The 12,759-nt window shown below is 42.9% G+C and overlaps 1 protein-coding gene across 4 annotated transcripts in view; it reads right to left on the bottom strand.

Annotated features, from left to right (window-relative positions):
- LOC139559567 (uncharacterized) overlaps positions 1–12,759 on the bottom strand; it is a 137,040-nt gene that overhangs the window by 123,746 nt on the left and 535 nt on the right. Inside the window, exon 1 of one of the 4 annotated variants that reach the window (XM_071375671.1) lies at positions 12,085–12,193. The exons of 2 other annotated variants lie outside the window; for them this stretch is intronic. The gene's annotated coding sequence lies outside the window, so the exon portion shown is untranslated. One more of the 4 variants, XM_071375670.1, reaches the window with a different exon arrangement.

Here is a 12,759-nt window from a genome sequence, read left to right as displayed (position 1 = left end):
TAGAGAGAAAATGACAGCAGGAGGGAGGAGAGAGAGAGAGTGAGGGAAGGGGATTAGAGAGTATTGCTATATGTTTGAAAAGAAGAGATAGAGACAAAAGAAACAGGAGGCATGAAGGAACAAATGAGTGGGGGAGACAGACAGTGAGAAAGGAGGGATGGAGGACAAATGGGAGAAGGAGTGAAGCGGTGAGAGGAGGAATAGAGAGCAGGAGAAGCCCAGCGGTATATGAGAGACAGGGTAACAGGCACTGTTAGTGCCGATCAATTTCCCGTCCCTCAATAATAGATGTGACGAGTCTGGTGGGCTGTTATCAGACGTGCCTGACCGACCGAAATACAATCCCCACAGGGATCCCTCATACACTCATACACACACACTGGCACAACACACAAATATACACACATACTACACACTGTCATAAACAGCATATACACATTACCACAAAGCCCAGGAGCACACAGTCACTCAGTGTCATGACCAGAGATTCTAGAATACACACACACACACACACACACACACACACACACACACACACACACACACACACACACACACACACACACACACACACACACACACACGTACACTCTCATCAACAGCACTTTCTCCTCAAATCACACAAACCACAAACCGTCATCAGCATTCCCACCGTATGCTATATCTTGCCTTCTCTCACTCTCCATTTCTCTTCTTCCTCCCCTCTGCTCTCCCTCCATGTCTTACCCTCTCCCTACGGAGACTCGCGCTGAGATTCATGCTCATCTCGTGGTGATGACAGCCGTGGCCATATGTCACTAGTGCTTTTAACAGTGCAGCTGTAAATGTAGCAGCAGGCATGTGGAAGAACCTCAGTGACAGAACACGACAGGAACATCTCTCTCTCTACCCAGATCTGTCACCAACACCTCCCCTTTCATCTCCAGCAATCCTGGGTATTGTGTGCGCGTGTGCGTTTTGGATTCCCTTATGTGTATGCAAGCTCTATCTGTGCATGTGAATCGTGTGCTGTCTGTGTGTAGCTATAACAGCCATGTGTGTGTGAGTCGTGGAATAGCAAAACATATCAAATGAATCTAAACAGCGGCTGTGTGGAGACGACACCAGAACAAGGGTCAGTCTAAAACCCTCAAGGTCAACTCTTGACCTCGAAGACAGTTCCACTGCTTTTTCTTCCATCGTTTCCCTCTAATCAGGGACTGATTTAGACCTGGGACACCAGGTGTGTGCGCAATAAATGATCAGGTGGAACAGAAAACCAGCAGGCTCCGTACCTCGTAGGGTCAGAGTTGAATAACCCTGGTCTAGAAGATAGGAACCCGGACTTAGAGTAAGAAAACCACAACTAAGAAGACTAGAAATCATGACCACAGTTACTCGAGAACAGGAGTGGGCAACTACAGTCCTCGGGGGCCAGAGAGGAGTCACACTTTCCCCCCCATCCCCTAGCGAACACAGCTGATTAAACTAATTGCATTCTAAACTGAAGATCATGATTAGTTGATTACTGGACAAAACATATAACTTTTTTGCTCAGGAAGATTGTGTACTATGCTATTGAATATTTAATACGTGTCCCCTATTTCCCTCTATTCAGTAGGACATTTACTTAGTGGGACCCTCAAGCTATTGTCATGTCCATGAAGCCAATACAAATAAATAAATGAGCCACTGTGTAAAGTGTGACAAAGATAATTATTCTAAAGAGAATGCAGTGAGTGGTGGGAAAGTCTCATACAGGCCATTTGGCCCGGATTCAACAGCCAATCTGTATTCTAACAGCCTGGGCTGTTACATTAATGTTTGACACAGTTTAATTCTGTCAGTGGCACAGTCAAGAAACTTTATTTGAGAAAGATGCTGTCTGCTAAAATGACATGAGTCAGCAAGCCCCTAATACTGAGACAGACCCACCTCGAACACACACACAAACATGCCAACAAAAACAAACTCAGACAAACACACTTCCGTTTGCGCACATTAATTCAGAAACGTTGGGCAGATTTGCCCGTTGCCACAGAGAGACGTGATGGTACTTCAAACCCGAAGACTCCTGATAGATTGTGGTCACAACTGAGCAGCTCTAACCTCAAGGTCAATGAGGATGAAAAACCCAAATCCACACAACGAAGCAGCCCACCTTGTGATTATTTACAGAGCAGACCCACCAAGGATCCAATCCAGTTCATTTGGAGCATCTGAAGAGTATGATAGCCCATCTCCAGGAGCTAACACAAGACCCACCTCTCACGAAAGGTTACTCACACTCACCACGCGGGCATGCAGTTCAACAGACCATCTCCATGGCAGAAGCTTTATGGCTGTTACTGTGGAATCCAAAAAATACCATCAACCATCCATTCAACCAACCAGCAGGTATTCCATTGGCATTTGAAAAGATGAATAATCTAATCCCAAATGTTCCACTTAGTTAGAGGCAGTACCTATCTGGCGTTAAGCACATGACACCATGAAAGAGAGACACATGGACTGACTTCTGACTAAGGAATGCACATTAGGAGGTCCATGTCTCCTGGTGGGCGGTTTAAGTTCGAGGTGGTGCCAGCTTGTTCGATTGTTATCCCGTGTTTGTTCCACCATTTCAGTTCAAACGCATCTTTTGTGTTCCCTCTAAGTATCAGTGAGCACATCAGCAGTCTCCCACGGAACAGGAAATGTGGAACGCAAAACCCATTTCTGCTTCTTTGAACGTTTAGGATGTTTTTATATTTTTCAATTTCTGAGCTGTATCATTAATTATGTATAAAATTAGACTTTTTGATTTGAGAATCCAAAACGCAACAACGTGATTCGAGCATGCTTCTGGAGGCAACACTTTTCTCGCTAATTGAAGTGAGAGACGATACGCTTGAATAAAAATCAAACAAAGAAATGAGAGATGATGAGAGAGGATTAAAAAGGAGACAAAAAACTAAGTTCATGTTACTGATACTTTGACTCGTCACTTGGCACGATTAATGATCGATTAACAGCTGAACAGTCACACAAAAACAAAAATGCACACATGCACACACAAACATACACACATACATTCAAACAGCCAAACACAAACACAAATAGAAACAAACACACACATATACTCAACATATTTTTGTTCATTGTATGGGGTGCATTGAATGGATTAAGGCACGGATAGAACATTTTGAATGAGGAGACACTTTTATATGATGCGTTGCAAAAACAATAATGTGCACCGGAGCTGGGGGAAAAGACTGACCACTATAGCAACAGGAGTTACACACACACACACACACACACACACACACACACACACACACACACACACACACACACACACACACACACACACACACACACACACACACACACACACACACACACACACACACACACACACACACACACACACACACACACACACACACACACACACACGTGCTTACTGTAAGCTACACTCTAATACACTTAAAATCACAAGCTCAGCGCTCCTTGGACGAAGGTATTGATGATTCATTTTGTCTTTTATCAAAGAAACAGGAGTACTATTAAAAAGTGATCAGTCAACTACCAGGCATGAGGAGGCTGGCTTTAATTGCCCATTCATCAAAAGGGTTCCTCAAGTAGATCCAGCACTGAAATATCAGCCATGAACCAACTGAACTCCACTACATTAATAACGCTACTGATGAACCTCGTATACACACACTCTCCTGCTGGCTCACTATTAAAACTCATTTTACACACACAGGAGTGGACAAATTGTTTTTCACACACTGACACACCTTTCTCACACACACGCGCACGCACACACACTCCAACAAACAAATATATACATAATTTATACACATTTTTACAAGGACAATAGCTTAAAAGAACATGATGCTGTCAAATACAAACAATTGGAGGCAGGCTCACTGTATTACAAAACATCCAGTACTTTATCATAGAGTACAATGCCATACATCATAATATACTGTAGTAATCAAATCTATGGCATGCTTAAACAATCATGAATAAACACAGTCGTCTCTGTATACTGCCTAGTAGCATCAAGAAACCCTAAATCTCACCATCTCATTCCAGCCATTTTATAAGCTTAAAATGCCTCTAAGGATGTTTTCAGCCAATTCCCTGCAGAGAATGCCACATGAAGAACAACGCGGGTTTGAAACAGGAATTAAACTGGTTCATTCATTTTGTTCTCTTTGGTTCCATTACCAGGCTTCAAGACACTTACAGGCATTTGAGCGTTTTTGTCATGTTTTGGGAATTCTTGCTTTTATCCATTTTACCGATGCATGCACTCTAACGAAACAGTTTTCGGTCACTTCCCCAGAATTATGCATGCTGCCTGCCTAGTTTTTCCCACACGAGCGGCTGCATCCATTGACAATTCATCCGTCTCTTCTGCTCTCATTTTCTGGTTTTATCATTTCCACTAAACCCTGCGTCTCCAGATCAGCTGTGTTAGCTGCTAAGCAGCTGCCCTGGGTCAGGACTTGGCTGGAGCTGTTATTAAGGGTTACACTAAAGACATTTAATGGGTTAAAATAAGCTTGAAGACACATACAGACACACTCACACACACACTTATCTTGTGTCTCCTTCTGACGATGGATTGATGAGAAAAATCTTCAAAGTGCCAAAGCGAAGCCAGGCTGGTGTTTGATGTGAGGATAATGATTTAGGTATGCTGCTGCCTGAGAAAGAGACATTTTTTATGCCAACCTGAATGGGGCCTGGAAACCCTCATTTAGGGCTGTGAGTTGGAAACCAGAAATTTGGAGGGTCTGATGAATATTACAAGCATGAGATTTGCTGAGGTCTGAACAAGGAAGTTCTGAAAGAGAAGTCTGATGGCATTTGGTTGGTGTTTTGATGTATGGGGAAGGTTTGGTAGTTAAGAGAGCACACTACAGCTCACTACCACTTTCACACGCCATTCCTCCAGGGGGCAGCAGCAACCATGTCCAAGTGCTGTGCTGCCAAGCCTTGATAAGGACAGGTGATCGTCAGTCAGTGTCCCAGCTTGCAAGCCGTGAGGCTTTTGGTTTGTTTGGTGGCCGTGACGCCTTGATTTATTTATTTATTTTTCATCTTTATGCCTCTATGTAGTTTTCGTTTTTGTATATATTTGTTTTCGTCACAATCTTAACATAATAATCCGCTTGGACTGGCCAACCAAGAGGTCGAGAGAGACAGAGCTGTCCCTGGACCATAGTAAGGTTGCTCTCTGCCTGGACACATGTACATTTAACACCACGCTGATTTCTCACATAGATCCACATCTTAAATCAGGTTACAGACCAGTTAATCTAACTGCACTGTCCAATTTACAGTAGCTATTACAGTTTAAAGTAATGATGGACTGTCGTTTGAGTTGTTCTTACCAAATAGAGCTATCTTCTGTATACCACCCCTACCTTGTCACAACACAACTGATTGGCTCAAAAGCATTAAGAAGGAAAGAAATTCCACAAATAAACTTTTAACAAGGCACACCTGTTAATTGAAATGCATTCCAGGTGAATACCTCATGAAGCTGGTGTGCAAAGCTGTCATCAAGGCAAAGGGTGGCTACTTTGAAGAATCTCAAATATAAAATATATTTGGATTCGTTTAACACCTCTTTGGTTACTACATGATTCCATATGTGTTATTTAATAGTTTTGATATATTCACTATTATTCTACAATGTAGAACATTTTAAAAATAAAGATTAACCCTGGAATGAGTAGGTGTGTCCAAACATTTGACTGGTACTGTACATACAGTGTGCCACAGTAGAAATGTTAACAACTAGATATACAGAAACTATAATGATCACGTGATAAGGCACTTACTTTTATAGGAACGCGCACATGTCCAAAGTTATTATTAGTAGTGAAGTCAATGTGGGCACCAGGCGGAAAATATGCAGGGGAGGAAAACGTTTGTGCTTGGACTCTTGTAGAAGAGAGAAGTTTTGTCCGGCTCAGTAATGCCTCAAACGTAAATAGGCCGAAACAGTATAATTGGCTACTACTATGTGAATTAATGAGGAGGTGGAACACACCTCAATTCAATTTATTTTTATTTTTAAATGACAAGTTGAAACAGCCTATAGTTAATTAGCAGGCAGCGTGCCTTGGTTTAAGGGCAGCATGGGTTAATTGTCCTGTTGCATAACAACCACATTTTGGAACAGTGAGAGCATTCTGACATCATGCGCATAAACAATTCTTGCCCTGGGGGCGACCGTTAGAGATGTTTGGAACTCACGCATGAAAAGGTTAAATACAAACCAATGTTACAAAACTAATAACTAACCTACTGATTTTGCTGCACTCGTTATGTCTAGCGGTCTTAGATCTAGTTAACTCTTGACGCTAGGGGTCAGAAATTCTTTTTTTCTTAAAATATTGTTCCCAAGGTAAATGGACATATTCTCTGGCCCAGATCGTAGAATATGCATATAATTTACAGATTAGGATAGAAAACACTCCAAAGTTTCCAAAACTGTCCAAATATTGTCTGTGAGTATAACAAAACGTATTCTGCAGACGAAAACCTGAGAAAATATAACCCGGAAGTGATAATTCTTTTTTTAAATCTGTGTTTCCTGGACCGTCTATCCTCCATTTAAAGGGGTATCAACCAGATTCATTTTCCAATGGCTTCCTCAGGCTGTGACCAGGCTTTAGACATAGTTTCAGGGTTTTATTTTGAAAAATGAGCGAGATGTTTCAAAAGAGGTCAGGTGTCCTCTGAATAGTTCCTGCGCGCGAGAGAGGGGCTCCCCATTTTCCTTTTCTGTCTTAAAGAATAGGTTATGGTCCGGGTGAAATATTATCGATTATGTTTGTTAAAAACAACCTGAGGATTGATTATAAAAAACATTTGACATGTTTCAACGACCATTACGGATACTTTTTGGAATTTGTCAAATGGAACAAGGCTGTAGTTTTCTCAGCATAACGCGCAACCCAAATGGCGTTTTTTTGTGATAAAAGTAATATTTATCGAACAAAAAGAACATTTGTTGTGTAACTGGGAGTCTCGTGAGTGGAAACATCCGAAGATTATCAAAGGTAAGCGATTAATTTTATTGCTTTTCTGACTTTCGTGACCATGCTAATTTGGGGCTAGCTGTTGTAGCATTGATTGCTACACTCACAAAAGCTTGGATTTCTTTCGCTGTAAAGTATATTTTCAAACTCTGACACGATAGGTGGATTAACAAAAAGCTAAGCTGTGTTTTGGTATATTTCACTTGTGATTGCATGATTATAAATATTTTTTGTAATATTTATGCATTTGGCGCCCTGCAATTCTAGCGGTTGTTTAGGAAAGTGATCCCGTAAAAGGGATCCGTAGCGCAGAGAAGTTAACAAGAATTTAAGCTTTCTGTCAATATCAGACATGTCTTTGTCACTGGAAATGTTCTTGTTACTTACAACCCCGTGCTAATCACATTAGCCTACATTAGCTCACCCATCCCAAGGGGGACCCACCAATCTTGTAGAGGTTTTAAGACATGAAGGTCAGTCAATCTGGAAAATTTCAAGAATTTGAACAATTCTTCAAGTGCAGTTGCAAAAACCATCAAGCGCTGTAATGAAACTGGCTCTCATGAGGACCGCCACAGGAAAGGAAGACCCAGAGTTACCTCTGCTGCGGAGGATACGTTCATTCGAGTTACCAGCCTCAGAAATTGCAGCCCAAATAAATGCTTCACAGAGTTCAACAGACATCGCAACATCAACTGTTCAGAGGGGACTGAGTGAATCAGGCCTTCGTGGTCGAATTGCTGCAAAGAAACCACTACTAAAGGACACCAATAAGAAGACTTGCTTGGGCCAAGAAACAAGAGCAATGGACATTAGACTGGTGGAAATTTGCCCTTTGGTCTGATGAGTCTAAATTAGAGATGTTTGGCTCTAATCGCTATGTCTTTGTGAGACGCAAAACGGATAATCTCTGCATGTGTGGTTCCCACCGTGAAGCATGGAGATGGTGTTATGGTGTGGGGGTGCTTTGCTGGTGACACTGTCTGTGATTTATTTTGAATTCAAGGTACACTTAACCAACATGGCTACCACCTCATTCTGCAGCGATACGCCATCCCATCTGGCTTGCGCTTAGTGAAACTATCATTTGTTTTTCAACAGGACAATGACCCAACACACCTCCAGGCTGTATAAGGGCTAATTGTCCAAGACGGAGAGTGATGGAGTGTTGCATCAGATGACCTGGCCACCACAATCAACCGACCTCAACCCAATTGAGATGGTTTGGGATGAGTTAGACCGCAGAGTAAAGGAAAAGTAGCCAACAAGTGCTCAGCATATATGGGAACTCCTTCAAGACTGTAGGGAAAGCATTCCAGGTGAAGCTGGTTGAGAGAATGCCGAGTGTGCAAAGCTGTCATCAAGGCAAAGGGTGGCTACTTTGAAGAATCTCAAATATAAATATATTTTGATTTTCTTTGCACTTTTTTGGTGACTACATGATTCCATATGTGTTATTTCATAGTTTTGATGTTTTCACTATTGATCCACAATGAAGAAAATAGTAAAAATAAATAAAAACTCTTGAATGAGTAGGTGTGTCCAAACTTTTGACTGGTATTGCATGTATGTATTTACTGTTTTATTCACATGTTTTCAAGTTCTGGTGACAAATCATGCATTCCGATTCTTGCATAGACTGTAATGGACACATATGATAAGTGTAAAAAACTTTTTTGAAGGTTGTACTGATTATGATGAGTGTAGCCTGATTACGACTAATGTAGCCTGAATTTTCCGGTTTGGATGAGAATTGTGTTATTGTGTCGCTACTTCTGTGAATGTCTGAACATTGCATCCAAAAATAAACTGCTCACATTGAGGACATAACGGTGTAAGGACTGTGTTTGTGCAAAATGTTTCTGTGAAAAAAACATTGTGGCCAGCTCAAACGCTGACTGTTGCATCAGTCGTAACTGGACATTCTATATAAGCATTCTAATCACACCGGTTTGAGCGTACGCTGCAGGGACATTGTAGAATGAGCACTCCTGTGTGTTCATACGTGTCAAAGGGTTCATTTCGATAGTTAGTTAGCCTACATTATATTGAAAGAAGCTCTGTGTAAACAAACCTGTCGGTCTACGTGTGAACGATACTTTAAAGGGGCTCTGCATTGCTGAATGCACTGCAGCTATCGGTTCATCATTGTCATACAGTAATTCAGTGTGTAATACCCGTCTAAGTCCCTGCGAAGCAGAGGAGCAGGCAGTGTCTGCACCGAGCATGTTAAGCCCACTCAATGTCCTATAGGACAGGCCAATTTAACACAGGAATAAGCCAATTATCTTTGTGGAGTAGACAAATTTACAATAGGATTTCCCCCAATTCCTTCTGGACTCCCATGTCAGAGCTTGGAGTTGCTTTCTAACGGCCACACACACCGCCGCAAGCCTACCCAATACGAACACACACACACTCCCACACTTGCATCAGACACACTCCTGGGTGAGCCCTTACTGCGATGAATGTGCCCTCTATTCCTTAAATGAAAGCTCCCTCTCTCCCTTTACAATAATGTCTCCAGCAGAGCGGACTGCTGTACATTTTCATGAGGAAATCCTCCATAATCCGAGCGGCCAGCGAGAGAGGTGGTTCACGTCAATCTCTGAAGGCAGGAAGAGGCTTGGCGCCTCACGTGCCTGCCACACTCCAGCTCCACATCCCTACATGCTCCAGCCACAAAAGAGACCTCCTCCCTGGGCTTGGCACAGTGGGCCAGCTGCATCCTCCCACACCGTGTTCAGGAGAAGGCAGAACAGCCACAGTCGCCTGTGTACAATCAGACCGTGACAAGCTCTAGCAGCAGCATCCATCCATGAGGAGAACACGGCTCCTCCACAACCATTTCTCTAAATGGGTACCCCAGGGAAGAAATATGTCTTCCTGATGAACCAGTCTGATTGAGAGGGGAGTCACCCGGGTGTTATATTGCATGTCTTTAACCATCACCTCTACAGGTAGAGACATTGGGAAGATCTCTGTCTGGTTGAATCACATTTGTGAAGGAAGAAGCGTCAAAGGCTGCTATGTTTCTTTATCAGTTAGCGCTCTATAAGGTGCCACCAGGGAGGTAGAATGTGGAGGAGCTAATTCCATTTTCTGACTGAACAGCATGAGTACATGAGTGTGGGTATCCCTGGCAACGTGGGACTCAGAAGCCCCATTTCCCCCACAACAATTGGAGTGGGAATACGAGAATGAAATAATCTCTCTCTCTCTGAGATGACTCCAGGGAACACTCCGAGTCTTCAACAGTCGCTATTCTAACGGAGGGTCCCGGCACGGCGTCTAATTCCTTTAGCTGAATTGAACGCTGCTGAATTGGTAGATGTCTATAACAGCAGTCAATTCCCTTCCCTGAACTACAAAACCCAAGGGCGGTAGACTGTAGGTCTTCAATAGTCATTAGTTTGGTTTCAGAAAGGGAAAACAAGCCATTGATCATCCCCCCTGTTAAAGGTGCATTCCCAACTCGGCTGCACGTCTAACCGTAATTTTGCTGAATAAGAGCCTTGGGGGCGCTGTGTGTCTTAAACACTCTCTTAAACGTCTACAGAGAGTAGCCCGAGGAGAGGATGTGTCATTCGAGAGAGTCCCCGGCCCCTCCATTGTCTGCTATGGCTGCCACTGGTGACGTGGCTCTCTTCGAGAGAATAGCTTCATTTATCTGGACAGCAAAACACTTTAGCCACACTTGAGATAAGGGTTGCGGTGTCGTTACATAAGAGACAAACTGTGGAATAACAGCCAGGGAGGTTTACGATTTGCCCGGGCCAGGCCTGCACGATATCACCACTCTCGAACACTTGCTCTCTCTGTCTCTTTCCCTCACTCATCTTCTTTTTCTGGCCTTGGCCAGTGTCCTTCCATCTCGCTCTCTCCTCCCTCCATTCGATGTCTGTTGTAATAAACAGTAATGTCCGGTAATGGGAGGTGGTGAGTCCTCCCTGTCACAACAGCAGCACCTCTTTTTCAGCCTCCCTTCTCCTTGTCGCTTTATAGCTGACATAAGTCACTGAGTCAATGTCTTGTCTATACACACACACACACATCTACCCTTCCTCTCAGTTCTCTCTCTCCCTCTCGCGTCTCACTCAGGGTAAATACAAAAGCTCTTTGGTGTAAAGAATTATGAGCTTAATGCTGAGACAGATTGTTTTGCTCTGTTTTAACCAAATTAGCGGAGAGCATTTGTCTAATGTCCGATCTCCCTTGATGTATTCTCACAAGACCTTTCGCTGCCAAGGCAAAGCCAGGTCGAAATTGAATGTACAAGCACAGGAAAAACTGTGCACACAGCCAAACACAGAAACACACGTTAAAAAAAACATAAACACATGCATAGTCATTGATCATCAGCCAAACGTATATGCTTTATCTACAAATATTAAATAAAGCCTACCTGTGTTCCATATAAAGCACACTGATTCATCAGTAAAATACATGGTGTGATACATACTGCAGTGATTGAAGTGATTATGGATGAGCCAGAGGCTCACAACGATGCACTAAAACCCACACAAAGGTACTGAAAAGTGATTGAAGGATCTCTAAATACGTGTGTGTTGGAACGAGGGAGAGGGGGGGGTAGTGCACAAATCCAGGGGACATGCATCATTTTCCACAGAGAAAAATGCCAGCTACAGAGGCTTATATTAAAAGCTGGGATGGCTTTACAACATCAAATACATAGCATACTATTCAACCCACTTTAGGCTACTGTACACACAATGGTAAAACACCGCAAATAAAACACATTCACATTCAGACATGGACAGAATTGTTGATAGCAGCCTACTGCTAAAGGGCAATCATAAATCTCAGAAAATGTTTGTCACAGGACAGTAAAACGCGCCACCCAAACACACACACACACACACATCACATTACCATATCGGAGAGACAGCACCGAACACAGCCCAGTCTTGTCACCGCGCGCTCACACCGACACCCCTCAATATCAAGCCAAACACTTGTTATAACCGATTTGGTACAAATAATAAATGGATACAATTAAGCTGGTATTATGAAGCGATACTGACAAGATCACCTTCATTAGGGACGCGCTGATCCTCGTAGACATTGCGCATGCGGCAGGTAAAATATTTGCCTCGCACACACTCGGGTGTCACTGTCGGTTTTTGGTAGGCTACGTGTCTAGTCTGCCGCTACCCCGCGGATCTTTTAACCGTGGCAGACAGAAGTGCGCGCACCATCTGCTCGGACTCGGTTCAGTCACGTGAAATCTGCACTGGTCCATCTCTCCCAAGTGACCCCGAGACGTGCGCGTGCCCTGTTCACTTAACTGAGTTATGCGGTTGTAATAGATGACAAAATACCTACAAATATGTGCATCAAAGTCTAAATTCATGGCACTCGTAGCCTAGCCCATGGTCACAATAATAACATGTGTGGGTTTGTCAAGTCTGTTTAAGAGACGTTGTAGACATTGGCTGTTGTTGCATGAAATCGCCCAAAATCTAGTGGAGTAGCCAACACACTTTTTGACATTTCAACATAAAATGTAAGAAAATCTGTTCTCTCTTTCAGCCCCGCAATTATGCACAAACAAGGTTCACTATAAAACCACCATGCAATTCATCTCGAAGAACGTTTTCAAGAATAAATATCAATGTTTAGGCTATTTAGTCTAATGCATTCAGACTGACAAAGAAATAATGCATTTGATAGACTGTCAACCAAATAAAAATACGATATTTATCTT

Source organism: Salvelinus alpinus, chromosome 30 (genome assembly GCF_045679555.1).
Source record: "Salvelinus alpinus chromosome 30, SLU_Salpinus.1, whole genome shotgun sequence".
Classification (NCBI taxonomy): Eukaryota; Metazoa; Chordata; class Actinopteri; order Salmoniformes; family Salmonidae; genus Salvelinus; species Salvelinus alpinus.
This window is presented reverse-complemented; position numbering and strand designations above follow the sequence as displayed.